The sequence below is a fragment of the Microtus ochrogaster genome, chromosome 1 (genome assembly GCF_000317375.1).
Source record: "Microtus ochrogaster isolate Prairie Vole_2 chromosome 1, MicOch1.0, whole genome shotgun sequence".
In the NCBI taxonomy this organism is placed as follows: domain Eukaryota; kingdom Metazoa; phylum Chordata; class Mammalia; order Rodentia; family Cricetidae; genus Microtus; species Microtus ochrogaster.
Window position 1 is genome coordinate 45,134,750 of NC_022009.1, and position 27,206 is coordinate 45,161,955.

A 27,206-nucleotide genomic window follows, 5' to 3' on the forward strand; every position below is an offset into this window, starting at 1 on the left:
AGCTGGGTAAAGCGCCATCATTGATCCAACATCAACCCTCCTCTTTACTAATCTACATTGATCATTGGTACTATTGAGGTAATTTTGAATCACAAAGAAATCTGAAGACAAGATCATTGATTATACTTTAAACCTTTATGGGATCATGACCATATGTCTGGAAGGCTGAGATCCATATTGTGTTATGGGTAAAGTCAGTCATGTTCAAGGGTCCTGTTTTTCAACTTATTCTTTCATTCACGATACTATTTTTCATGTTCATGACTTTTATTTTCTTTTTTTCTAATTAGATCAATGAGTAAGTTATAACAAGATTATTCATAATTTAGAGTTAGATTGAGAAGTATTTCCCACATATAAGAATGATGCTGTTTATGAATTCAAAAACACTGTAATTCTTCTATTAATCCATAAAAAGACCATAGTTTTATATCTCTGGCTTGTTCTTTTAGGGTCAAGGCTATGTTCAATGCTATTTATTTTTCCCCAAAATAAATGTAACTATATTCTGTTTGTTCCAAAATGATTAATAAAATGAGATAACAGTGAGAATGATTTAGTGTTATCCCTGTGGTCCCAAAGGCTAACACCAGACGACTGTGATTTCAAGGCCAGTTTGTATTTGTTACAGCAAGAAATAATAATGATATTTAAAATAATGGTAGTTAATTCAGAGATAAATGGCTCTGAGGTATTCCAATCTTGGCTGAGAATGAGAACACAGGGAAACTTTTCCCATCCATGGGGCCAGTGGATTTCTCAAGAGAAAGTATCATCACACACCAGTTACCTTTTGTTTGTTTTTATTTTTGCCCCTTGATACTTTCTTTTTTAATTGAGATTAGGTTTTCTCATACCATATATTCTGATCATGGTTTCCGTCCCTTATCTCCTCACTAATCCTCTCTACCTCCACACCCACCCAACACAACCTCTTCTTTCTCTCCATCACTTTAGAAAACAAACAAGCAAATAGCAACAACAGCAGAAAGTAGACAAACTAGAATAGAACACAGCAAACAAACATTAGAAAAAAACAAAGAAAGAAAAGCTAATGAAGGACATTCACATGCAGGGACAGACATGCACATAGAAAACCCATAAACACCCAGAATTGGAAATGACAATATATAAATAAAACACCAATAAGGTTTAAATTAAAATGCTCAGACAAAGCATTATGGGCTTAAAAATCTCTAAATATATCGGTTAGTCTTCTCCGAGTCGGTCTTTCTTGATTGACTAATGACTGAAAGATAAAATACAAATGAATATGGACCCAATAGGATTCCATTCATATTTTGTTTTATTTTATACTCTCAGAATAGATGCCTTCATCACTGGTCACCGGGTTCATGCATCATAGGGACCCACGTGAGTCAAAGTTTTTGTCTTTGTTTTAATTCTTTGCCCTGTTTTCATAAAGAAACCCAAGGACCCATGGCCCAGTAAGAAATATCATGTGTCATGAAATTCTTGGTTGACTAAACCAGTCCTTTGAAATCGTCACTGAGTAGCCTTCAGATAGCTGGTTTTCATGATTCATAATTATATAATTTTCATTAGTGAATGAATCACCAGCTAATAAACAAGAGAACAGAGAAACTAGAGGCCAAGGTTGGATCAGTGATGACATCTTGTTGGGTATGAGCCGTGGATCATGACAACAGGTCTGGAAGTCTGAGTTCCATACCTTCAGGCATCTAGTGTGTATGTTCTGATTCTAAAGGCAATGCTTAGGGATGGTCAAGTATGTCATTCATCTTTCAAATTTTCATTTTGTTTTTAAAATTGGGTTAATTATAGAATCCTTGTGCAAATATGTAAATAAAAATTAAGCAGCTCAACATTGTTCAGCATGACAACCATGCTGTTTGAGAAATAGTAGCAAGTATGGACACCATGCTTGTTTCGAAATGAATGACATAGTGATGTACTAGATAAGAGTAATACACTTAAGTTACAATAATGAGTCCTCTTTTGTTTGGGGCTTGAGTATTCATTATTGTTTTATCAAGTGAACAAAACTGTGATAGTTTAGGTCCTACCCAAGTGACTTAAAAATGGAAGACAAAATGAAAGAATAAAGGATAGAATATAATTTTTTTTGCAATTTTTCTTCTTTGCACTGTCAGCATAGATGCTTTCTGACTGATGTTCACATTCTGGTCAACGAGTCCACAGTTACCCTACATGTCAGGAAGACAGATACCAATGTGAGTATGGTAAAATCCATGGACTCAGTTTGGGGGGGTTCTTTACACTATTGGTAAAAGCATCATCCAACATCCACTAAGGCCAACTGTGGCTGACTGAGAAATAACTGTGGCTATCAAACATTATGCCAGTTAATCCACACTTAACACTTTATGCATCAGAGTAACATAAAAGTTATTGATAAAATAACAGATTAATTAATAAACAAATGTAGAAATTAATTGAAATTAAAGGTCTTATTTTGGGTTAGTGATGACCGCTGGTAGCCCATGAGTCACACATCCTGATTACAGTTCTGGAAGGCTGAGGTCCACACTGACTCTTAGAAGTGGTCCTCTCCATACATGTGAGAACAGAGGACACATATGTCCTTGCTGGTATTGTTAATGGGTTTTGGTTATATTCCAAATAGATCCATGAAAAATCAATAGATTCATAAGATAAGATTATAAGTAATGGGGCATCACACTTATTAAAATTATTGAATGAGGATGTAGCCATTACTACTACATACTGGAAGTATTGGCATTTCATTAGTAGCTTCTATATATCCCTTCTCTCTGATGATGTGGATTGTAGAAGCACAGGCCAGTGTTCTTATTTTGAGTTAGTAGGAAATTCAGTGCTATTCCATTTCCGAAGAGAAAGTACACATGACTGGATAACTGGATGATAAGTTGATTGAGCAGAACAACTTCTCAGTCCTTTCTTGTCTGTCCTTCTCAGAAAGGCCAACTCCAGAACAATGGGTGGATCCCTCCTGGTCCTCACCTCCAAGGTTGTCTGTGTTGTTAGGGTCATGGCTACAACCGTGAGTAATGACTACGTCATCTCTTAAATGTTTTCCTAGAGGATGTTCCATGTAGAGATATGATGTGCTTACACTTAAATGTTTTCCAAGAGTACATTCCATGTAGAGATCTGATGTGCCTACAATGGTCAGTAAAAGGCAGTTGTCATTAACCATAAACATGGAATCATATAGAAGTTTGTACAAGGTTTGACCTGAACCAATTAAAAATGCCTTGTTACCACCACTTTATGTATGGTGAATACCAGATGTTAAAATCAAAGGAAACTTGAGGTACTACCTCTGTTGATAATACTCCTGTAGTGAGTTGGTGAAAAGATTCATGGGTATATTTGTGTGCTTTTATACTATTTTTGTAATTTTATATATTAACATTAGAGAAAGGGTCAATAAACAAATGTCAGTATCAACAGTAAAGCATCATGCAATTACGAAAATGTCATGAAGGAAGACAATCTATAGTCATAAATTAACAACACTGAAATAAGTTAACGGTAACATAGGGGCAAGTGCAGTTTGCTAGTTCAGTGGTATAGCACCCTCACCTGGGTTCTATCTTCAGCACCACAAAAACAAATAGATACGACCTTTAAGAATATTACTTTTTTGGCTGATAATTAAATTATGAATATGAATAGAAAAATGAACAATAGTGATGTACACGCGTGCGTAGTCATTTCTGGTTAGGAAAGCTAATGTTTATCTGAGTGATGGAGCAAACTGAGCAAGACCAGTGAGTGCATGCCACCATAGTTTCACGCCACCTTTTGGCTTTGTACCCGTACTCATCAATGTGACAAAGATGGTGGCGGATGCCTTGAAACTAGTTAGAGCAGTAATGTCTCATTTGCCTGAACATGCTGTTTTAAAAAGTATTCCCTCTAGTGTTGGAACACTCAATTCTAACTGAGATGTCTCCATCAAATCCCTCCCTTCAGGGATCAGGGAACCCTATGGAAGAGGAGGTGCAAAGATTGTAAGGACCAATGAGAATGGAGGACACCAAGGAAACGAGGCCTTCTAGATACAGCAGGACCGATGCAGATCTGAACTCATAGAGACCGTGACAGTGTGCATGCGCCCTGCACAGGTCTAAGCCAGATGGGGTCCCAGCACTGAGAGAGTCAGTGGACACAAGCTCCCATCCCTAACTAAGAAGCTATCTCCAATCGATAGACTCGCTCAGAGGAAAAACACTTTTTCTCCTATGGAATCTCACTGGATATATAGACTTCTCCTAAGAGCAGGCTCCATGCTCAGATGGCCAAAACAAAATGAACTCAATGGCATTTTTGGAAGATCTTGTGACACATAATGCTTTGTCTGGGTATTTTTTCTTACCCTACAGACATTTTGCTTTTATATTGTGGTTTCTGATATTACTTTTTATGAGTTTTCTATGTCTGTGATTGTATGTGTCTCAGAGCCTGTATTTTTTTCTGGTGATTTTACATAGGCTCTTTTTATTGCTTATTCTGTTTTGTTTGCATTTATATTTCCTCCTTAGTTTAGATGCGTAGTTTCACTGTAATGAGAGAATAGAATAATTAGTGTGAATTTGGGTGGGTGTGGAAATACTGAGGAGATGGGAGGTGTTGGGGGGACAGGAAACCATAATACAAATAGTGTATTGTCAATAAAAAGCATTTCCTCTATCACAAAAAAAAGTGTGAAGTACAGTTATTGAAACTGGATGGATGGCTCACTGGAAATGTAAACAAATAATATGAGTGAATGGATCCTCACATCACAAGATAAAAGATGTTGAGAATACTGATGTCCATGCGGCTAGACATGAACCTAAGGTATTACATGTATGTATGAATATTAACTAAAATATCTTTTAAAAGAAAGGTAGAAGCAATTATTTTGCTATTAGAAGAAAATTATAATATTAAAGTGTTGTCTTTTGGGCTATGAAAAGTTGAGAGTGTACATACATGTCTCTATCCACATGGGAGGAAGCTCAGTCAGTGGGACAGCCTTTGCCAAGTATTCACAAGGTCCTGTTTCTCTCTCCAGTACTCAAAGAAAGTGGCCAATGATCCAAGTAGACCTTCTTGTTAATGACCCTCCGAATATGGACAAAGGATAACATTTGTGTGTTCTATCCAGAAAATATAAGTATTAAAAATAAATATTTAAGTCACCAAATAGATTAAACATGGCAGCAATGACTTACGAGAGACAGGAGCATATTTTTTAAATGAAGTACTCTACATTGTGTTCCTTGACACTCTTGGGTTGAGTTTGAGATTTGTCTCCCGCCATTGCTATGGGAGTAGCTCTGTAGGGTTGGAGCGCAGAACTGATGTGAGTTGCCATGAATGTTTTGATGTATATATGCGGCTTACTTGAAACCTGTCAAATATAGCTGAACAAAAGCAGCCATGGTGAACACAGAATTGATATGTGGTGTTGCATTGGTCAATCTATACATGGAATCCCAGTGAGTTACATATCATTTCAGCAGATGATTGCCTCGATTGCTGAAGATCTTGGCAAGGTCTGTTCATGGTTAGAGCACATTAGTCTGTAGCCATTGAGTCTTTACAGGTAGCTAGAGAGTTAATTGGTAAGCGAGGCTGGATAATAAGACCTGAAGTAACCAGAATCTGGATCAATAGGACTGCTGGGGTGAGTCACAGGCGGTGAATTGCATCTGGGACACTGAAGCCCAAGAGAAAAATAGTTCTAAGTTTTACCCGCTCCAGAATGAATGCTATAAAGTCAGGGTTTCCTAAGAGTCTTGTCTGGGTTTGTTTTTCACAGGTTTTGATTATTTTGCAGTCAGAAAATCAATAAGAGAATGTACAATCAAACACTCAGTTGGACATGTTAAAGAGGTATGTTTTTATTGTGAGTAATGGAAAAGTATACAGAATCAATGGATAATTATGAAGAAGTAAAGAAGGGGGCATATTGTCATATAATTATAACAAAAAAGAGCACTATTAACAGTATTAATGCTAATGAAAAGTGATAATTGACCAAGGGACAAGTAATCAGAGATCTTTCTTGTGGGTAATAGTAATGACAGAATCTAAGCAATGGCTGGTATTCTCGCTTTGGGTTATTAAATGTTCAACATTGTCTGGTTTTTCTTAGTAGACTACAAAATTTACATTAAGCAAAATCAGATACACCCAAGTGACCAAACAGTGACTCAAAGTTACCAGGGTCAATGCAAGCAATGTCGCAATTTTATCAGGGTTCACTTCACTATGCAGTCAGGTTGAGGCTACACCGCGGTACATAAGTCCTTGCCATTAAGAAAATTCGATTACTCAGTATACACAGTAAGTAAGGAAAGGTGGGGAAAAGGGTGTGTCTGTGCCCATTCCTAGTGCACAGTGCAGCAGTATCAGACAGCGTGAGTGTGCACTTAATCTAGCCCTCCCCCTGCAAAGCCCATGAAAACACCACAGTTTTTTTGAAAACGTTTTATAATTAATAGATATTTGTTGTATTGTCATGAGAGATTAATTAACAAACTAGATGTGAATAACTACAAGTGTAGTCAGCCCAGCATTCCTGATAGTGGCATATGAATCCCACAGTGGGTACTACGTTTGAAGCTGTCAGGTCCAGTAAAGTCACAATAAAATGTATCATTTGTGTTTGAAGGGCCCTTAGGCTTGGATGCTAGGAGCTCAAAGGGACCTTTTCCTTAGATTGTTTTTAAGAAGTTTTATTCTTGTACTGTACACAGATAGATGTAACTGCTAGAGTGGATGTAAAAATACCGATTAACAAGTATAAAACCTGTAAACAAGGTGGCAAAGCCAAAAAAGCATTAAAATATATTATTTCAATTTCTATATTTATAAGTAACTTGATGAACGAACATGGACTGTCTTAATCTCCTTTCTGTCTGTTTTGCTTTTGATGCCCTAGGCTGAACTGGCTTCTGTATTCTGCAGGTCTGGTCCTCATCATTGCCTCTTTGGGTAGGTGCATTCTGTCCACTGTAACAGACTTATTTACTTGTTTGTTTGTTTGTTTTTAAGTATACTCATGGTAGCATTTAAAATAAGTATTAATATGTTTTTTCAAAGACAAACATGGTCCAACAGATGAATAGAAGTTGTGTGAGGTACCTTGATTCATTGATATTGGCAACGCTGTGGATAATTGATGCTGAGGGGCTTATTCAATTAGAGATTAATTCCAAAGACAAATGGCAGGGACATGGATGTCCTTGAGCTTCTGTGATTAATTCATATATTATTAGTAAATCAATGAGCCCACCAATAAACAACTTCAGATGCAAACAAAAATGGGCCCAGACTAAGCCCAGTGGTGGTCGTTCAGTGGCATGGGCTCCTCATTGTCTGTGCCTCTGGGAGACTGAGTTAGTGCCAAACAGACACGAACTGCTTCAATTCCTGTCTTGTTTAGGATTATATGGAGGAGGGTTAGGGATAGACAATGATCTTATTTGTTATGTCTATTTGTCTTGGAGGGGTGTGTCCGTTTGTCCCACAGCATATACCTGTGGAGGCCAGGGAAAAACTTCTACCATGTGGGTCCCAGAGACTGGTCATCTGACTCAGGGGCCAGAGCTTCTGCCCACTGAATCATCTCACTGGTCCAGGACCGATTTTTGTCATTATATGCTTCCTTTTATTGATATAAGCATCCTGAAGACCAGTAAACACACACACACACACACACACACACACACACACACATGTAAATAAAGCCTCGCCCTACTATGAATATATGCAAGGAGGCATGAAACATTAATGTCAACTGCGTATTAAAGCATGTTAAGAAGAAACACGGGTCAAAGGCCTGACTTCTTTATTAAGGATCATATAGGCAGTGGATTGAATTACAGTCCTTAATATTATGATCACGTGTCAGTACAATGCAAATATGGTCACACATATATGGTCATTTTGAAACAGGTATTTATGGCACAATAGTTTTCATAAATCCCCGAATGAGTGACGTAGTGAGGAGGATCGGAGCGGACTACAGGAGGGTAGTCTTTCTAACCTAATTTGTTTTTCTCAGAGGAACCATGCATTGCTGCTAGCGAGGGACCCTGCAACACAGCTTGCTTGATGGGTGGAGGGCGCAGAGACCAATGTGAGTGCCAATTGAATGGTGAGTAGCTTGTGAGTTTTTCTTAAAACATTTATTACATTATTAAAAGGAGGAGTCTCTACAAGGCCAGCTCTGGGAAATGATAAAGAGGAAATTAGCATGAAATATTACACTTATAAATTCATTGATGATAATTAGAGAACATGAGATTTGCATGGCTGACAATCCTAAAGGCACTAAGAATATTTATCGCTCTTAGGTTTCATGAATCTTAGTTTTTAAAATTAGGACTTTTGAATTAAATTACTTGTTTAATAAACACATGTAAATTAGTGTGAATAAAGAGGTCCCAACCAAGGCCAATGATGATAATATAGGTTTAATGAGTTGCAGTGATGTGTGTTTTAGGTCTGTCATGCTGAGGTCTGGTTACACAAGCGATACAGTTTATTTTCTCTGTTAGTGACACTAGAGATAGGTATGAGGGAAGTTGTGAAAGTAATATTCTTAGACCTGACCCAAAAAATTACCTCTGTAAAATTATATGCACATACATTATATTACTATACATTAAACAGTAAGTTTTAATAGGAAATATGTACAATCCATATGTCTTATTCCTTTAAAGATGGTAGACACAAGAAATAATGAAAGTTCAATTGTGCTGAATTTCTTTAGAGAGAACCAGCGAATGTTTTCATATCTCACTAGAAATAGCAGGCCCGGGCAAGTAGAGGGTAGATTGATATTGCTGTGGCATCTGACTGGGATTTTGTTTGCTTTTCTTTGTATACCCCAGAAGAAATAGGCTTAAGTATTCTCTAGTGTTCTGGAATTCTAGGCTCTTCCCTGTGTGTGGGAGCATGTAGTGCATGCTGAGTAATAGTTCTGGTCTAGGTGTAGGAGGTTTGCCTTAAGACATTTATTGTACCATGTAAGAAAGCATTAAATGTATTCACGGCATGGGAACAATGCCCTAGAAAAAATGTGGCGTTGGCATCAAACATCATATTGATTAACTAATATATGTAGCATAATGATTGGTCAAAGAAGAATCTAAGACAACAAATGATTGTTCATATAAATGATAAACACATTTAAGGGCCTTTCTTTTGACTTTTATCCATAGCTCCAACTTTATTGTTATTAGTGATTTAATAAGTTAAATAACAATCACATGTAGATGACAATGAAGAAAGAATCATGGCCCAGAACCATTGTTGAATCGGTCGCATGTGACTCAGAAAAGATGAATAATTCATGTTTGGGCCTGACAGTTTTCAAGAAAATACAAGGACTCTTTTCTCACCTTAGTGCTCATGAATAAAAAATACTTTTTAAAAAGAATAACATTACAAATTTTTCTTTTGAAAATTTCATAGATGTATATAATGCATCTATGTCTTACCCACCGCCCACTCCCTCCCTCCAGTTCAATCTATGCCCCCTAAACACATCTTCTTACAATACCATGCCTTTCCTTTTTTAAAAACAAAGTCTTTTAAAGTACAACTCATCAAATCTAATCAGTATTTACCCATTTGTGCCTTAGATCAGGGTATCCACTGGGTTGCGGACAGCCTACCAGTGACTATTCCTCTAGACTGAAAGTAGCAGGTATTGAATAAATAAAACACATGAATTAATGAGGAGATGAGAGGCAATTGTCCCGTGCTGTTCAAATGCACACTAAGAATACTGAATCTTTTTGGAATGGATGGCCCAGGATTATAGTGTTATATCTTCAGGTGGGGAGTGTGTGCATAGTTCCCAGTGACAGCCAATGGTCTGTGTCGGACGTGGGCTTATTTATTGTATTGGCAGAAAATGAGTAAATATTACTGCACATTAATGGACACCTATATGACTATGTTATCAGATGACTGAAAAGAAAGACTAATGGAGAACTGTTCTTTTTTTTTTTTATCTCTGCTTGGCCCTCTTCACGATGGACGCACGTATTGCTTAACAACGTGTTGAAACCGAGATCATATGGCAGACCCGTGTGAGTAATTAAGTCTTGTTTTGACGTGGGGCCCTTGTTCTAAAGCATTCTGTGTACTTCATTGTGTACAAATAGGATAAGATCTAGGGTCAGAGGGCAATAGAGTTTGACATGTGGTGCTGACTGATAATGTACTGCACCGAGTTCACCAACTACAAAGAAAAAGTGAGGGATTTACATATCTTGGTCTTGGGTTTTAATCATGTGTTTCAGTAGAATCAATGAACAAATAATTTGGTCAATGAAAATGCAAAAGTGAGTCAGGAAAGGGAAATGCATGAATAGGCTGGTGCTGGCTATAGGCTTAGTATGAATTACAACAGTGATTCCATGCACAAGGAGAATCCAGGCTGTTGACTGTGCTTCAGGTGGAGAGGTCCCCTCAGTGTTGATTTTGCCTTCTCTGCTCTGTACTTCTCAGGATGGACCCTTGTATACTGTTCTGAGAAGCTACGAGCTGCACAGTGGCCCTTCTTACACAAGAGTGAGATAAAGGAACAAGAGAGGCAATGATGTGTTTGGGTGGTCTGTTAGAGACACCCAGTGACTGCTGTTTGGTGAGTAGCAACTATAATTAAAGAAGGCCAATGATGGCCAATGAAATTACAGATTGCTCTGAAACATTGTATTGATGAATTGATTATTGATTAATTAGTTTTATAATGTGAATGCTGATAAAAGAGATGTACTCCATGGCATAAACAGGCTAACTTTAGAGATAACTGGAGGTTTGCTTCCCATGAGTGATGGTTCATAGACAGTAATGGTGTTAGAGCATTGAAAAATAAATTAGTAAACAAGTGTAGATTTTTTATGAGGGAAAAAAAGACACCTCAAAGTTTTGGCCAGTGATTACAACTAGTGGTATATTAGCGGTCACACAGGATCTGTTACCCTGTGTATCTCGAGGCTGTGGGGTTTTCAGAAACAGGAAGTGTGGTCCACTTCCTGGGATCATTTGCTAATTATCCAGTGGTCTGATGTGAATGATACATAAAAATGTAATTGTTTATTTTCAGTGGAGCGGTACAGTTTTCTGATTTATTAATACATCTTAATAGAATGTACAATCTAGCCGGTGGTGGCGCACACTTTTAATCCCAGCACTCGGGAGGCAGAGGTGGATCTCTTTGATTTTGAGGCCAGCCTGGTCTACAAAACAATTTCCAGGACAGCCGATCTGTTACACAGCGAAACCCTGTCTCGACCCCTGCCCCCACCCCACAACACACACAGAATTTACAGTCTAAACACAGACGGCTCGAAGTCATGAATGAAATCAAGTCTTAACTCAACTATTAAATCATTATAGTTTATAGCCTACTACAAAAACCAAAACAAAAACCAGAATTAAAAAAAATTGAAAACAAACCTTTCCTATTCTCTTTATTGGAAAGGAGTCTCTTGTCAGACAATAGGAGCACTCAGGACACTTGTTTGGGGCTTTTGCTAGCTTGTCCCTGTGTGCTGATGTGTCATCAGTAAATCAATAAACACAAGTACTGGGAATGAGGATAGATGGATGAGTCCACTAGAGTCCAGCCTCGTTATGAGCCTGATTACCGGCAAAGGTTTGTTATTCCATGTCCCTAACACCGCTGTCGTCAGCAGCCAGCTCATCCAGATGTGCAAGTGCTCATCGTCTCAGTCACGGGTACTTGTGATTTTGTATGCTTTTGACCTCTTGTAAATTAGACAAAGTTATGCAAATATCCAAATTAAAAAAACATTTAAAGATAAGACAGCGAACTAGCTATGTATCAAGTGGGAGTGTGTTTAATTCCATGAATTATGAGTTAATCATTGTGCTACACCAGAGCCCCATTTAAAAAGAGATCTAGGTTTTTCTCATCCATTTTCCTAGCTGTACATTGCTCCATTTGAGATCTCCCCATTTGTTCCACATTTCTGCCTTAAGAGAGCCATAGCTCAGAGATTTGAAGATGTATGATAGATTCATACTACGCATAGTATGGCACATAGAGACGGTGTCTAAAGTAAATTAAACAGTAGTGTTGCATAGTAATTGGGATGGTTAGGTTGTGCTCTTGACCATGTAACTCACAGTCCCTGGGCCAGGATGATAGAAATGGTCCCAGTATACAGGCGTTGCTGAAACCAGTGCAAGGACCTACAAGGTCCCTGCCTTCACCTGAGGAGTTTGCTAGCGAGTGTCCACTAAGTTCCTATTGAAATTATGAGTATAGTCAGGAGTATGTCATAGCTTATGTCCTTGTCGTGGTCAGTTGTGAGTTCCCAGCTGTTTGGTCAAAAAGAAGACATTTAAGAATCATCCAGAGGAGAAAGGCATGGTAGAATGGAGAGAATAGATTTTTATAACATTTTTAAACTTTTTTTAAATAATGTGCACAAGAGTTGTATCTTGGATGAGGCCAAGAGGCCGGCCAATGCTCTTCCTTCATTGGAATTTTGCTCAGTGTATGTGTTAAAAATGTGACCATACATAGAATCCGTGTGCAGGAAACCAAGCCTATTTGAGCAACTGCGAGTAAACACTTAGAATTTATTTAAATATTAGCACAAAATTTTAAAAGGTCAAATCTAGTTTACTAATTCTTTTAATTTTTAAAAATAATATTTTTTTCTTATTCTTTGAAAATGTCATATATGTATACACAGTATCTTGGTCCTATCTGCTCCCAGACACACATCTCTATTCTTTTCATGTCTTTAAATTATTATATTTTTTAACTTATAGAGTCAGAACAGTACTTCCCAGATACACCTACCTAGGTGTGTGGTTATCCATTGGAGCATGGGCAACCTGCTGGTGGCCAACTCCCCCACAAAAGTAGTTTTCTATCCCCAACTTATTAGTATACATTAAGTGTACGTAGTAGTAGGCTCCATTTTGGCATTTTCACCTATGTATATAAGGTACTTTGATCACATTTGTGCATTACCCCACTGATCTCTTACTTTTCCCTTTGTCCCCCCCCCCTTTTTTTTTGTAAAGAATTCATATGTCCTCTAAATGTTCCTTAGGAGCTAAGTGTGTATGGTGCTTGTTATTGTGAAGCAGGAGTACAGAGATGTAAATGCGGCTCCAAGAGAGCTCCAAGAGAGCTGATGGTGGTTCATGCTGTAATTGGAAGAACATACAGGGAAGAACAACGAAGGATATCCCAGGACATGCAGCGCCTAGCCTCTCAAATGTTTTTATGGCCACAGCATCTATGACCTTCCGAGGTCTGATGCAAGCGGGGATTTGCATGTTTGTCTCTGTGGGGACGAGCACACAGATTTTAGTAATATTCAGGGATCATCCTCTCCGTCTTTGTCGCATGGCAGGTTTGATTTTGAAGAACAAACATGGAAGTGTGTAACGTGAAGAGAATGGTGTCTGCAAGCAGGAGAGCACATGGTGAGTGAGACAAGATTGGTATTCATGTGTCTAGGTCCCTCAGCTCACCAAGCAGGAAGTGGATTGGGGGAGGCTGCCTGTAGGGTACAGGTATGGCTAAGTGGGTTGAGTCATGTCATGGGATAGTCAGAGTTCTTTCTTTAGGCCCAATAAGAGATCAAGTATTCGTATGCGGAAGAAAAGCAACAACAAACAAAACCGGGAAAAAAAAAAACACCATACCACAAAGTAATAAATACTAAAATGACTAAGAAAATGGAATTTGAAAGGCATGCATTAATGGAAAATTGTGGCTTTTAAAAAAATTGTTGTTGTTGTTTTGAGAAAGGGTCTCGCAATGTAGTCCTGAAATTTGGTTATGAGGACCAAACTGTCCGCAGATCCACTTACCTGAGTCCTGGGATTAAGTGCTACTACACTTGGCCTCTCTTAATATTTTTTTTTTAGCATCATTGCATGTGCACTTCAGAATAAATACACTGAGCTAACTAAAGCATGTTTATAAAATCCTGGTGCTAAGAGCACAGAGATGACAATCAGCAATAGGGGAATTTTTCCCCTATTAGTAGCTTTTAAAAAAAAAAACATTCACCAAATTGTTCTAGAAATCCATTTACATAATCAGAAAATTCAGCTAGAAGCTGCTAAGGGATCAATCCAATATCTGTTCTTCAGTAGACTTTACAGCAGTGTGGTTGGTTCCTGAATGACTGGCTTTGTGAGTGAGATGACGCCGTATGGACAATTTTAATGCATACTGCAATAAATTTATTATATTGGAAGGCAGGTGTTTATTATTTTTAACTAATTAGAAACTTAACAGATAAATGTAGTAAGGGGAAAGGAAAAGTTGAAATCCTGACCCAAGACGATGACCACATGGACTCATCATGGGTACTGAGTGATTCATCGGAGAACCTCTTCTTAAGTGCAGAGATGGGGATCTGCTATGTTTGCTTTGCTGGGACTATTCCCGTGGAGACATCAGCTGCCCCAAAAAGGCCACGTTCTTTGGAGTTTTGATTGTTATTACAAAAACGAAACGAGTGGCCCCAGTGTGAATTGAAGACTTCTTGCCTTGGTTTGGGGGGTGGGGAATCATTAACAAGTGTTTATAGGGCAACTAATGATGGCCAACTGAATAGCAATCACACAAATAGCAACTTCATGAAAATTTTTATTCATAATGAAAATATGGAAACGGTCATGGATTAATGCAATGAATATGTCAGTGTTAGAGTGCTTCCATCTATAGATTAGTAATAATAACACCCTTTGTACGTGGTTGAATATCATAGGATTTCTATTTATACTAATTGATCAATATGAAAAGTAGAACTGAGTATAGAAAAGAAGACTCGATCCTGGATCGTCGATGACCAATGGTACCTTCTGACTCATAGGCAATGGACTCTGTGTCCAGCTTCGTGGTCAATTTTCTATTTGAAATCATTCTATCAGTAAGATGGAATGTATTTGTTTTCAGTTTACGTCTTCATTTATTTCCATCCTGTTCATTTGAAAGCATTGATGTCTGGCTAGAAATAACTTGTACTTTCACGTCCTCTTTGGCTAGAGATGAGGTAGACAGTATAATTAATAGATAATAGTCCGCATCTGGGTCAAGGAAAGGAGCATAAAGAGCCCGCAAATAATGACTTCCTAAATAGCCAACCGAGGAAAGAATGGTAAGCAAAACTAAAATAGATTACCCCATCTTTTTAATGAGCTATTTTGCTTTGATGCCCTGAGCCTGCATGCTTGGAGCTGGGGCCCACGTCCTTCCATGGGCTTGAGCTCCATGGTTACATGCCTGTGTCAGAAGCTCGAAATGAGGCATAATAATATGCTGTGACTCTTCTGACTTTTCAAAAGAATCGCAGTTCACTAGAGACGCTAAAATGTGCCTTTGGTAGACTGGATTTCTCTATTATGCTGAACCCTTTGTGCATGACCCACCTAGCTTAGTTTATTCTATCCTTCTGAATGCTCTGGAAGCAATTATATAGAAGCATCTTGGTGACTGTTCAAGAGTCTATTTTTACTATATTTATAGTTTTTAAGTCTGTGAATTGATCAACAAACTACCATGAAATAGAGAAAGAGAACCAATATGGTTGTTACCTAAGGTCACTTTCCTATTCATCCCGCACCAAAGCCATCTAACAGTGACTCAGCATCTCTTAACTCTCCCTTACCTCTTCTGCCTCCCTATTCCCTCCCCTGTCTTTGCTAACTACCATTCAACTCCCAACTGCCCCATGTCAGTTTCCAACATGAATGAGTTCATGTACTACTTGCCCTTCTGTGCCTGAATTATTTCTCTTTACATTAATGTCTTTGACTCCATCCACAATGTCAATTTTTTAAAATTAATTTGTGTCCCAATAGAATCTGACAAGGGCTTAATAGCCCAGTAACTTTCTTTAGTGGTTGGATTCACACTCACGCACATTTAGGTAGCGTTAGTTTTACACTTCATATGTATATGAAAAAAAAGGCCATAAAGTTGAAAGACACAGGGGTCATCCTAAAGGGAGTAGGATGTTGGATGTGAACAAAATGTACTGTATATATACATAAAATTCTCATAGAATATTCAAATCAAATACACACACATTAATCTAAAGAGTCATAATACTGCAGAAAACTGAAAAGAAAAAAAAAACCTTATCAGAGAGAGGACAGACAGTGTGCTTTAAAATATGCAGTGGTCTTTGGTTCCCTTTGAAAGACAGTCAGGTCAGATGCGCCACACATCATATTCTGAGCTTATGAATCATGTTTATTGATTTACTTTAATTAATCACTTAGGATAAAAATAGAAGTGTTATAAGTAAAAAGGCAAACATGAACCAGTGATGGTGGCCACTGTCCAATGACCCTTGTAGGGTGAATAAAACACGTGCAGACTCTGGAGTTAAATGAAAAAGAAATACAGTTCATTGTATCATCAGAAGGTGTCTTCAAGTCAGACTTGGCGAAATTCAAAGCTGGCCTTTGTGTCAAAATTAGATGAATGAGAATATCAATCACTCAATTAATGAAATTCTGTTTAACTATGAAAATACATGACTTGGAACATTATAATATGTTAAGAAAACAGTAAGATGTCTGATTCCTTTACTCGTCCTTCCTTGGCTCAAGATGGTTCAGACTATATGGTGAAGCCACTGTTGTCAATATATGGGAAAAATTAAAATTCTCATTTCTTAAGAGTAAAACAAAGACAAAAACCTCACACTGTTAAGTAAATGATTGTACAAATGACTCTAAAGAGCTGGTTCTTATCCTATGGGTTGCGACCTTTCTAACAGTAGCAAAATCATGGCTATAAAAGTAGCAATGCAAATAACTTTATGGCTGGGTTCATTACAATATGAAAAGCTGTATTAAAGGGTGACAGCTTCCGGAAGGCTGAGAACCACTACACTAAGCCAAAGATTAAAGTTAAGGGCCAATGGGGAGAAAGTCTCAATTTTAGTTTTCTTAGATTTTTTTTTAATCATATGTTCTTTTCCCTGCTCTTCCCTATGGTCCTGTGTGAGCTGATGGGATTATTCGTGGTAACGTTCTCCATAGTCCATCTCTCTCAGGATCCTGGAGAAAAATGTAAGTAATATTTATAATTCCTATTTGGGGTTGGGTGCTTGATTTAGTGGGGAATCTATTGTATTTTTAGGATTTTACGGTGTAGTCATATAAGACCAACTGAACCCATTTTACATTTTAGATTCTAATGAATAATTGTACTGCTTAGCATATGTATGAAGAGCTAAGGATAACTAACTGAAGATGTGTATGTACCCAGGCATCAGTCTGGATTACAATAGCTTTGTTCGTTTTGGATTTTTCCAGTCAGAGGCTTTTTAGGAATAGTATTAGTGACTTAATAGATTAGTCAGCACACACTATAGAAATATAAGGGAAGGGATATTGGGCCTTCCCTGTACCAGTGATGGCAGGTATCAGCGAACAAGTTGCAGAGGATGAATGGCATGTGTCTAGAACTCTGAGGTCTAAGACAATGGATGAAGAGATAATAGGACTGGAGGAGAAGATTGTTAATTTTTCATCTTCTGTTCTGTTACGTACTTTTCCGGATAGATGCCCTAAGAGGATGGATTCTTATGTGACTCCCCTCTTTGTTGCTCATATCCCTACTTTTCATTGTGAGCAGTAGTTAATGTTCTTTTTTTCCTGTATTTTAGGAAAGCATATTTTAATCTAAAAAAAACCGTCAAAGGTATCAAAACAGATCATCTATAATATAAGGTTATTAGAAGTATTTTGGGCCAGGACAGGCTCCAAAGCCACAGAGAAACCCTGTCTCGAAAAACAAAAAAAACAAAAAAACAACAACAACAACAAAAAAGAAGTATTTTGGGATTATTCCTTACAGTAAGAAATGAAGGCAGTAACCAAAACAGTCTAGGGGTTAACGGGTTCAATGTGTAGATGAATTTAGGGACATTAATTCATATTTGTCTTGCATTGTGTAGTTTATATATTTCTCTTGGTTCATCAAACAATACACAAGGATAGGAAGTGTTAGAGAAAGGAGAACCATCCAGTGTCTAATGCTACCTCATTCCACACCAACCACTATCACTGTTTTATGTCTGCCTTTTTAATATTATAAAAATATCAAAGAAGATTGAATAAACAAGTATACAGATGAACAGAGATGAAGAAATTACAAATGTGTACATTTATGCAATCAGGATATATGTATTAGCTATTTTTTTTCTATTAAGGTCTCCCTATATGGACCAGGCTAGCCTCAAACTCCCAGTTCTGTTATGTAGGTCAGTCAAGTGCTGGAATTTTATTCATTTGACACAATTTCAGCAGAAATTGATCAATTGTATTATAATCCTGCACTAAAATGATGTTGACAAGAAATCTTCAATCATTACAATATGTCAATTATAAATTTGAAGTTCCTTTTTTTTTTTTTTTTTTTTTTTTGGTTTTTCAAGACAGGGTTTCTCTGTGGCTTTGGAGCCTGTCCTGCAACTAGCTCTTGTAGACCATGCTGATCTCACAGAGATCTGCCTGCCTCTGCCTCCCGAGTGCTGGGATTAAAGGTGTGCGCCACCACCACCCGGCTAAATTTGAAGTTCTTTAAGGAGAAAAGAAATACATTTGCAGTGAGCACGTAGAAGGTTATGGTAAAGAATGGTAGAAACATGAGTCACTGGAGAGACCATGTCCAGCTCTCTGCTCTGCTTTGTACTTGCCAGATGGAGTTGCTGAACAAGAACCACCCTTCTCTGTCGCTCCCTGCTGTGCTGTGTGCCTGCAAAGTGAGTAGCAGCCACCACGCTTATTTTCCTTGCTTAACTGATTAAAAGTAGCCATGGTGTAATGTTCATTATTTTCTTTAGAAGAAGTAGACAATGAGGTAACTATGCCCTGATGGTTTTAACAATAGATGGGGGAACGGGATAGAAGAAAAATGAAGCAACTCGATGCTGTCTTTGTTTTCTCTCATTTTGTCTGAAACCAAACAGATAGTTATGATCAAAGTGACATCCTGATACATGCTTACCTAGTGTAATTTTTTAGGAAGGTTAAGCATATCCATAACCCCCCCAAAATAATTTCCTTATTATCCTGAAATTCTGCTGTCTTCTTTTCTACTCCTTTGAGATATTAAGAAACTATAAACTAGACTTTCTCCGCAGTATATAACAGCCTGGGATTTCTGAAGGTCAGTGAACTATAACAGCAACTTTTCTCCATTCTCTTCTCCCACTAACCCATCTGGTAACCATCACTCCACTCTCAGCTCCCAGTAGATGAACTCTTTCACGTCCCACAAGAACGAGACCATAGTGTATTTGTCTTTCTGTGCTTAGCCTATCTTCTTCAGTGTGATCATCTCCAGTGCCATCCATCCCACCAAAATTTACAGCGTGCCATTCTCCCTTATGGCTGAAAGTACCGAACATGAAACTTATATCCAGGGTAAATAAGGAGCCTAAAACTCAATAGGAAAAGAATAGAAAACAGAACCACAGCAAGACCCCCTCACTCCAGTAAGGAAGCTGTTATCAACAAAGTTTAGCAATGATAAGTAAAGGGGTAAATAGAGAGTTTCCTGTACACACTGTTGATGGGAATGTGAATTTAGTAGAAAATCATAGAAAACAGCATGGAGATTCGTAAAAAACAACAACAAACCCATAGAATTGCGTTATAGTCCAACCACCTTGTGTGTGTGTCTGGATGAAAAGGAAATGACACATTTGTGCCAGAGACACCTGGTCTTCCAGAGTCCCTGTGCTGCTGTCTTTGGGTGCCGATAGGGGATAGATTTGAGTAGCCATTAGCTCATGAGGGGATAAAGGAATGTGACAGATAGCATGGGACACCGCTCATCCAAATAAAACTTAGCTGGAGCTTAATGAGAGATTGATGTCGGCTGCTGTGGTTCCTGATTGATCGCTGCCACGCTGAGGCCAATTAACAAAAGATAAAATCTCAAGTGGCTAGTATTCCACAGACAGATGTTAAGCTGTCCAACGTCATGTTCATTTTCGTGGATCAGGCTATTTTATTGATTTACTATAATTATTAGCTTAGAATAAAGTAAATTCAAGTAAAAGATAGGATAAAGTATGAAGCAGAGATGAGAGCGGGTCTTGAGAGTGAGCCTCACACACTACATGAAACATATCTGGACTCTAGTAGCTAACAAAAATGGAGGATTGTCTTTTTCTTGGTAGAAGATATCCTCTTGTCCAGTCGATCTCATCCCGTGGGTCATACTTCCTTTGGGGATTGAATGACCCTATCACCGGGTACATGTCTGATATGCCTGTGAGATGCCTTCGCAAAGGAGTTCTCACCCTGTAGGTTGCAAGCCCCTTTGGGAGTGCATATCAGACATTTACATTATGATTCATAACAGTAGCAAAATTACAGTTCTAAGGTAACAATGAAAATAATTTCATGGTTGGGAAACACCGCAACGTGAGGAACTGAATCAAAGCGTTGCAGCGTTAGGAAGTTTGAGAACCACTCATGCGGACATAGTTAGAAAGTTTTAAGGAGCCGAAGGCTGGCGCCTATGTTGGCAATTGTTGCTTATGACATTAGAATTAAGCAGTGGAACCATAACTCCATCAATTGCTGATGTATTAGTCAAATATAAACCTGCAGTGTGTCAGGGACACTTGGATATGTTGTTGTGAAAACAGTGAGGCGCAATGGGCAGTGAGTGTACCTCCTACACTTCCATTTTCAGTTATGATAGGCACTAGATCGTCAGGCCTTGTTTATCGTCTAGATGTGGGGCTGTGTTAAATTTGTTTCTACATCTTTTGTTAAGGTAAAAGCTTACATCATTAATTTAAATGAGTGAATGAGTCAATTCTGAAAGCAAAGCTAAAAACCAAAGGTCTGTGAAGAGAATGTCCCCAGCTTTTTGTTTTTTCTGTTTATCTGCACGCTCTGTGTTCTTCCCGATGGAATGAATCATCTGAGCTGGGGCTGGGATTGTCCATGGCTGGTGTTCAGTTGTGCTTTCTCAGTGGTATCCGGACATCAGGGTGAGGAATAGGTATAGATCTTGCTTTGTTTTTCATGGACAGCTTACTCTCTGTTTTAAAAATCTGCGGAGATAGAAGGTCCAGCGCACTCATTTGGGGCCTAGGATGAATATTTTAACGGTGTAACTGATGACCGTAGATAACCAAAGTCTGTGGGTATCATATCCCAGATAGCATAATCTTCATATATGGGCTTCAAGACGCATCACTGGTGGATTAATGGATTACTTAGCAAACATTGTAGATGACCGTAACTTCCAGTACTTGAGTTTCAGATGATGAATGGTATGTGTCTGAGGTCCCACAGAAATGATAAATGCAAGGAAGTACCTGTGGAAGGGAAAGTCACTTTTTATCCCTTGTTCCGTTCTGTGCTCCCAGGAGTTGCTACTCCCAGGGAGATGTCTGCGTATTCCACAGTCCCCGTTCTTTAGTCGTATTGCTAGGTTAGATCTTGGGACAAGGGTAAGCGGTGGTTACATGTTTTCATTGTGTAGATGACATCGAATGTTATGCTTTCTATCAATGGACAATGTAAAATCTAACCATGTATATGTAATACCTACAGTCCATATGTAGTAGCATATAGGGTCACACAGATTCAGAAAACAGATTCATTATCAGAGCAAATACACTGACATTAGAAAGCTCTTTGCAAGACAAGTGACTCAGTGATTAAATTGGTAGACAAAGTAGAAGCCATAGAGTGAAACAGGTCCAGTCCTGGATGGATGATGATTTTGAGCTCCCTTCTCTAAAGTCTTCCTCCTTATCATGTGGCCACTGGTCTTTCATGGATTTGACTGCCATACCAGCTTATGGGCACAGAGCTGGCCTTCTCCCTCTCTGCCTCCAGCAGCTGCTGAAGTTTACAGCTTGTCTTGAGGGGTTATGTGGTTATTTTTTTCTCTGATAAAATCATCCTGGTTCTTCCATCCTTAATTTGACTGAGAAACCATCAAAGGGGACTTCAGTTTCCCCGGTGTCACCTCATAACATCACCTCCAACTGGACACCAAGTGTTCAAACACATGAACCTAGGGCAGTGTTTCCCATGGAAACTGTAGCAGAGTGATCATGTTCTAAATGTGTGGCGATTTGGTAGTTTCTTAAAGGAACAACAAAAATCTATTTTAAAGTGCCAGTGAATGGTGGCCTAAGTGACATTTTAAATATAAGGTGTACTGAAGAGGCCAAGGACAGGGTATCTAAGTGTGCTCTGTTCCCGGTGGTTCCCTTCCACCAAACCGGGTATTTTTAAACTTAGGTGGTCTGTGTTATATTGCCACTAGAAGCTGGGAAAGTGATGTGTGCATGTTGGGGGTTAATCTTAGTTCTTGTCTAAGTTTGCATGGACTATGTGGGAGACCCCACTACATGTTTAAAGGGCAGAACGTTTCTCTCCACCTTCTTTTGTTACTAGTATAATCGGGGTTCCAGATGAACCTTACCTGAGTAGTGCATACACAAAATACGAAAACAATGTTAAGATTTATATTAACACTGGCATTATTCTAGGTCTGTATCACAGCCATACTCGGGGTGGCAGCATTTGAATCTAGACATTTTAGATAAGATTTAGGGAAACTAGTGTGTTAATGATGATATAGTTCCCATACACCTGTCGCGTTGTATTTAGCACACACAAGTCAAACTTAGGCAGCAAATAACAAACTAATCTACAATAATATGTGTGCTTCTTAAATGCTGGACTCAAATTTAAAAAAAAGTTTTGGACAAAACAAAACAGTTAGCTACACTGTTGTTATTATTATGCACCATATGCACGGGTATAATTTGCATTCGAAAACCTATAAATTAAAAGTTAAATAGTAATTGATACAAAGCTCAAAAACTTTATGTTTATCTAGTATAAAACAATCAGATAAACAGGAATCAGTAGAGTGGGCTCTAAGTGGCCTGATGGATGACAACTGTCAGCATCTGCATGTCAGATGACAGGCGTAGGTGTCTGGCGATCAGAGATGCCACACACAGAAAAGTGAATAATCAAAGTTAGAAAAGGATGTTTCCCATTTCTGCCTCTCTTCCTCTATCGGTTGCGCTCCCTAGAGTGGGCATTCCTATGGGGATCATACCATCTTCCATGGTCACCAGATGACCAGTTGCCTGTGTTAGAGCATAGAGCCAATGTGAGTGCTAGCTGGTCGTATTGACATGATTTAGGTGGTCTGTGAAGGCTGTTTACTGCCCTGTTTAGCAGTGAGGGGTATGGGGCAGTGAGATGCCTCAGCACAAAAGCCTGATGTCCTTAGCTGGATACTTAGAATCCTAAAGATCTCCTACTGTTTCCACGGCTCTCATTCCCAACACAGACAAATAAGTATATAAACAATTACGTGAAATATGATTTCATTAGGTCAATTGTGATTGATGAAGCAAATTAAATTGTCATGAATTAGAACATTGAATTGGATATGCCTGTAAGACCAATGCTCATCACAGAAGGAAAATTAGTGTGAGCTGTTTCTTTGCACAGGAGGAGGTTCTATCCTCTTTCAGTGTTTGGGAAGGATAATGGAGATTTCCATTGTAATTAATGAATAAAGTATTAAATAAACAGTCAACATTAAATGAGTTGGTATGAGTCCAGGATGATACTCATGAATCAGTCTCAGAGGTCCATCTGGCGGCAGGTGTGCACTCCGTGTTCACCTATTTCATGTTTTAATTTAATTCATTGTGTCTTGACTATCAGTCAAACAATAAAAATAGAAAAGCATAGAAAAAGAGGAAAGAGGGAAGATTACTCTAATTATAAACATAAGGAACAAGACAAAAACACCCTACAATATACCAACATATTTCAAAAAGAAGCAAGGGTCATGTGAATCATTATTTTGTGTAAAATGGGATAGAGAAAATTATAGATAATGTCCGTCTTCTTGCTTAGTTGGAAGTAGGTCATTTTGTAAAAGATAATATAAATTATTTACAAATAATGGTATAATGCGTGAATAGTTCAATGTAAGAAAACATCAAAGAGAAATGGCGGAGTGCATTAATGTGGTCTAAACACCCTAAGAAATGCTTTCAAATGACTCACAAGCTTCTCCATGCACAGTAGCCTGGAGTGACAGTGCTGGGCACAGCTGAGGGTAGAGAAGATCAGCAGGCTTCTCCTGGTGGACCTTACCATCTGTGTAGTGTCATGGAATTACAGGTTCCTATCAAGTCACTCTTACTATGATACTGGCAAACTATCTGCAATATAGAAAAGATGACATCTCTGTTGCATAAAGTCTCTATAGTTTGGAGGGTAATTGACTAGCCTTTTAATATTTTGGTACTATATGAGTTTATCATAGAAATAATTAATAATTCAATGTAGACGTGAAGGAGAAGGGACCGACTATGAAAGTATTGATATATTTTGCTGGCATTTGAATGATGATTGATGAATAAAGGAGAGATAGAAATAAAAGCCCAGAGGAAAAAAAAAAGAAAAAAAAAGCCCAGAGAATATGGCAGCATACAGTATCAAGCGACAGAGGCAGCTATGCAGAAAACCCAACACTTGTTAATCTTCGGCTCAGGCACTTGACATGACTTAAAGTTAACTAGACAGGTAGACAAAATTGAATTAACTGAATGGAAGGTGGTAGCTAAAATGATATTACCAAAGTACATAACGAGTAGAAAAGTGGAAAAACAGATTATCCACAGGTGCTGGGTAGTGAAGAAAGTGATTAGCCATGAATTTACCTCAGTCTCAGTTTAAGGAAATTCTGGTCTACAGGACAGGCCAAAGAAAACCTGACAATCAACAAATTAAAATAAGAATGGGGAGGGGATTTAAGAAGGGAAGTTTCAATATTTAAATCAGATTCTATAACTTCTACTACACAAATATGCTAAAATGGCAGACAGACTACAAGCATGTTAAGAATTCAAGAAAAGAGAGACATCAGTCCAGAGCCCATAGTAGCTGACAACTACAGCATTGATCCTCTTGCAGACAATAAGAAGAGGTAAGGACAGTCCTCTTAAAAGCTTCATGGTGAGGAAGGGCACAGAAAATAGCAGTGAACTCACTGCGGGCTGTAAGGGCAGGTGGTAAGGTCTCCCAGTGCAGAGTAGGTTCCTCTAGTGTGGCCTCCCGAGCTGCCGCACTGAGCAGTGAGTGAGCCAATCCCGATGGCTAACCAGAGCGGCTAACCAGGGACCAGTGATGAGATCCGGTGGCGTCTGAATGTGTCTCGATGACAGCCATGTGATCAGATATCTGAGGTCAGGCACCGAGCAGTCTACGATGGCCTGACTTTTTTCTTTTACCATAGTTATTATTCTGGGAGGAAAGAGTAGACCAGAACTGGAATCAGTACCTAGGTCATTGACCAAGGGAATATGGTGGGTGCTGGGCAAGATTAGAAGAAAGTCCCTGGGAAAGTAGAAATTCCTGAGTGGAGATAATCATGGCCATGTGTCTCCACAGGCATTGTGAAAGGTGCAGGATATGAGGGGCTATCTTGATACAGGACAGGACACTTTCCTTGGAAGAGTACCAATAATTTTCTCTAGGAAATGTCCAGAAATCAGTGCTTCCTGTGAAAAGACCAAAGAGATGCAGCCTAGGAGAACAAGAGGGCATTGACTAATGACCAACATAATCATCATGGTCTCTCCTTCCTCTGCTCTGTATCCTTCAGGAAGGCTGACCCACCTGATGGTACCAGCGTGCTGAGATCGAGACCACACTCATACCACTGTGGTACTGTAAGAGCCTAGAGACCTGAAGAATGAAAAGAAACCATATGAGGATCATTGGGTCAAGATTAGAGGTAAGTGCAGTGGCATTAATGAGTTTTATAATTCTAGATTCAAGAAAGTAATGACTAAGACAGGATTTGATGGGAACCTGTTGAGAAAATCACACAGAAATATATCCAATTCTGTGATCACTGTGTTCTACAGAGCACCCATGAAATCCAGCCTTGCAGGAGGTCAGGAAAAGAGGGGGCCCATCCATGACCGATGATGAGATCTGACATTTGAGTGGTACTCGATGAATGCCAAGTTCCAGAAATCTGAGGTCAATCCCAATGCGTGCTTTAATGTACTAAGCTCTAGATGGTGGCCCATAGGCACATGCCTGTTCCTTGTGGACAGTGGATTGTGGGCTGCATAGCAATGCAAAAATACTACTTAGAAGCAAGAGTCGTGCAGCCTGTGGTCTGCCTTGTATTTTTGTCAGCCTGAGGTTGAACATCTACTTTAATATGCAGGATTGATAAGCCCATACTTTAGAGAAAAAGTTTGGTTATAACTCCCCTTAAAGGTAGACATTGTGGGTCTCCGGAAGAGAAAGTCTCAATATTTCTATTTCCTTTTCTCTCTTGTTTCCTCCAGAGATGAAGTGATGGCGGAAGTTGGCCATTTTCATGATTTCCTGAGATATCATGGTGTTAGTACCGATTCCATGATGGCTGACAGCATTGATCTTCCTTTGGGCCCCTGATGACAAGTAGGAACGGTCACATCAAGAGCCTTATGTAAGGAAGGACACAGAAAATAGCAGTGAACTCACTGCGGGCTTTAAGGGCAAGTAGTGTGGTCTCCCAGTGCAGAGTAGGTTCCTCTACTTTTGCCTCCCGAGCTGCCAAACTGAGCTATCACGATGGCTACAGACAGAGCAGCCAAAGAGGGACAGATGATGAGATCTGGTGGCATCTGAGTGTTTCTCGATGACAGCCATGTGAACAGATATCTGAGGTCAGGAACAGAGCAGTCTACCTTGCCCAACTTTGTTACTACTCAAGTTACTGGTCTGTGACAAATGAACGGGACCAGTCTTGGAATCAATTCCTAGGTACTTGACCAAGTGAACATGGCTGGGTGTTAGGCAAGATTACAACAAAGTCCCTGGGAAAGGGAAATGTCCTGAGTGGAGAAAATCATGGCCATGTGTCTCCACAGGCCTTGTGAAAGATGCAGGATATGAGGTGCTGTCTTGATGCAGGACAGGACACTCTACTTGGAAGAGTACCAGTCATTTTCATTGGAAATGGCCAGAAATCAGTGATCCCATGAAGAGACCTAAGACATGCTGCCTAGAAAAACAAGAAGGCATTGACTAATGACCAACATTCTCATCATTGTCTCTCCATCCTTTGCTTTGAACTCTTCAGAAAGGCTGACCCGACTGATGGTACC

General features: G+C 38.9%; 1 long non-coding RNA gene and 6 other non-coding genes across 30 annotated transcripts in view; all 7 read left to right on the forward strand.

Moving 5' to 3' along the window:
* The window catches only part of LOC101981949, a 35,059-nt gene extending 30,370 nt beyond the window's left edge, over positions 1–4,689 (forward strand). For 18 of the 24 annotated variants that reach the window (XR_001229514.1, XR_003377265.1, XR_003377267.1 and 15 more), the window contains 4 exons: positions 1,324–1,374; positions 2,136–2,216; positions 2,944–3,028; positions 3,967–4,689. This is a non-coding gene — a long non-coding RNA (uncharacterized LOC101981949). The remainder of the gene's footprint in view (positions 1–1,323; positions 1,375–2,135; positions 2,217–2,943; positions 3,029–3,966) is intronic. The other 6 variants (XR_003377275.1, XR_001229528.2, XR_258133.3 and 3 more) reach the window with 2 other exon arrangements.
* Positions 1,620–1,691, forward strand: LOC113456850. The gene has a single exon (XR_003377586.1). It is a non-coding gene; the product is annotated as a small nucleolar RNA SNORD113/SNORD114 family (small nucleolar RNA).
* Positions 2,460–2,531, forward strand: LOC113456848. The gene has a single exon (XR_003377584.1). It is a non-coding gene; the product is annotated as a small nucleolar RNA SNORD113/SNORD114 family (small nucleolar RNA).
* Positions 4,690–17,421: 12,732 nt separating the features above from the next.
* Positions 17,422–17,496, forward strand: LOC113456876. The gene has a single exon (XR_003377608.1). It is a non-coding gene; the product is annotated as a small nucleolar RNA SNORD113/SNORD114 family (small nucleolar RNA).
* A 7,718-nt stretch (positions 17,497–25,214) lies between these two features.
* LOC113456868 lies at positions 25,215–25,289 on the forward strand. Its single transcript, XR_003377601.1, has one exon. It is a non-coding gene; the product is annotated as a small nucleolar RNA SNORD113/SNORD114 family (small nucleolar RNA).
* A 731-nt stretch (positions 25,290–26,020) lies between these two features.
* Positions 26,021–26,091, forward strand: LOC113456869. Its single transcript, XR_003377603.1, has one exon. It is a non-coding gene; the product is annotated as a small nucleolar RNA SNORD113/SNORD114 family (small nucleolar RNA).
* Positions 26,092–26,696: 605 nt separating this feature from the next.
* Positions 26,697–26,771, forward strand: LOC113456866. Its single transcript, XR_003377599.1, has one exon. It is a non-coding gene; the product is annotated as a small nucleolar RNA SNORD113/SNORD114 family (small nucleolar RNA).
* The last annotated feature ends 435 nt before the right edge of the window (positions 26,772–27,206 follow it).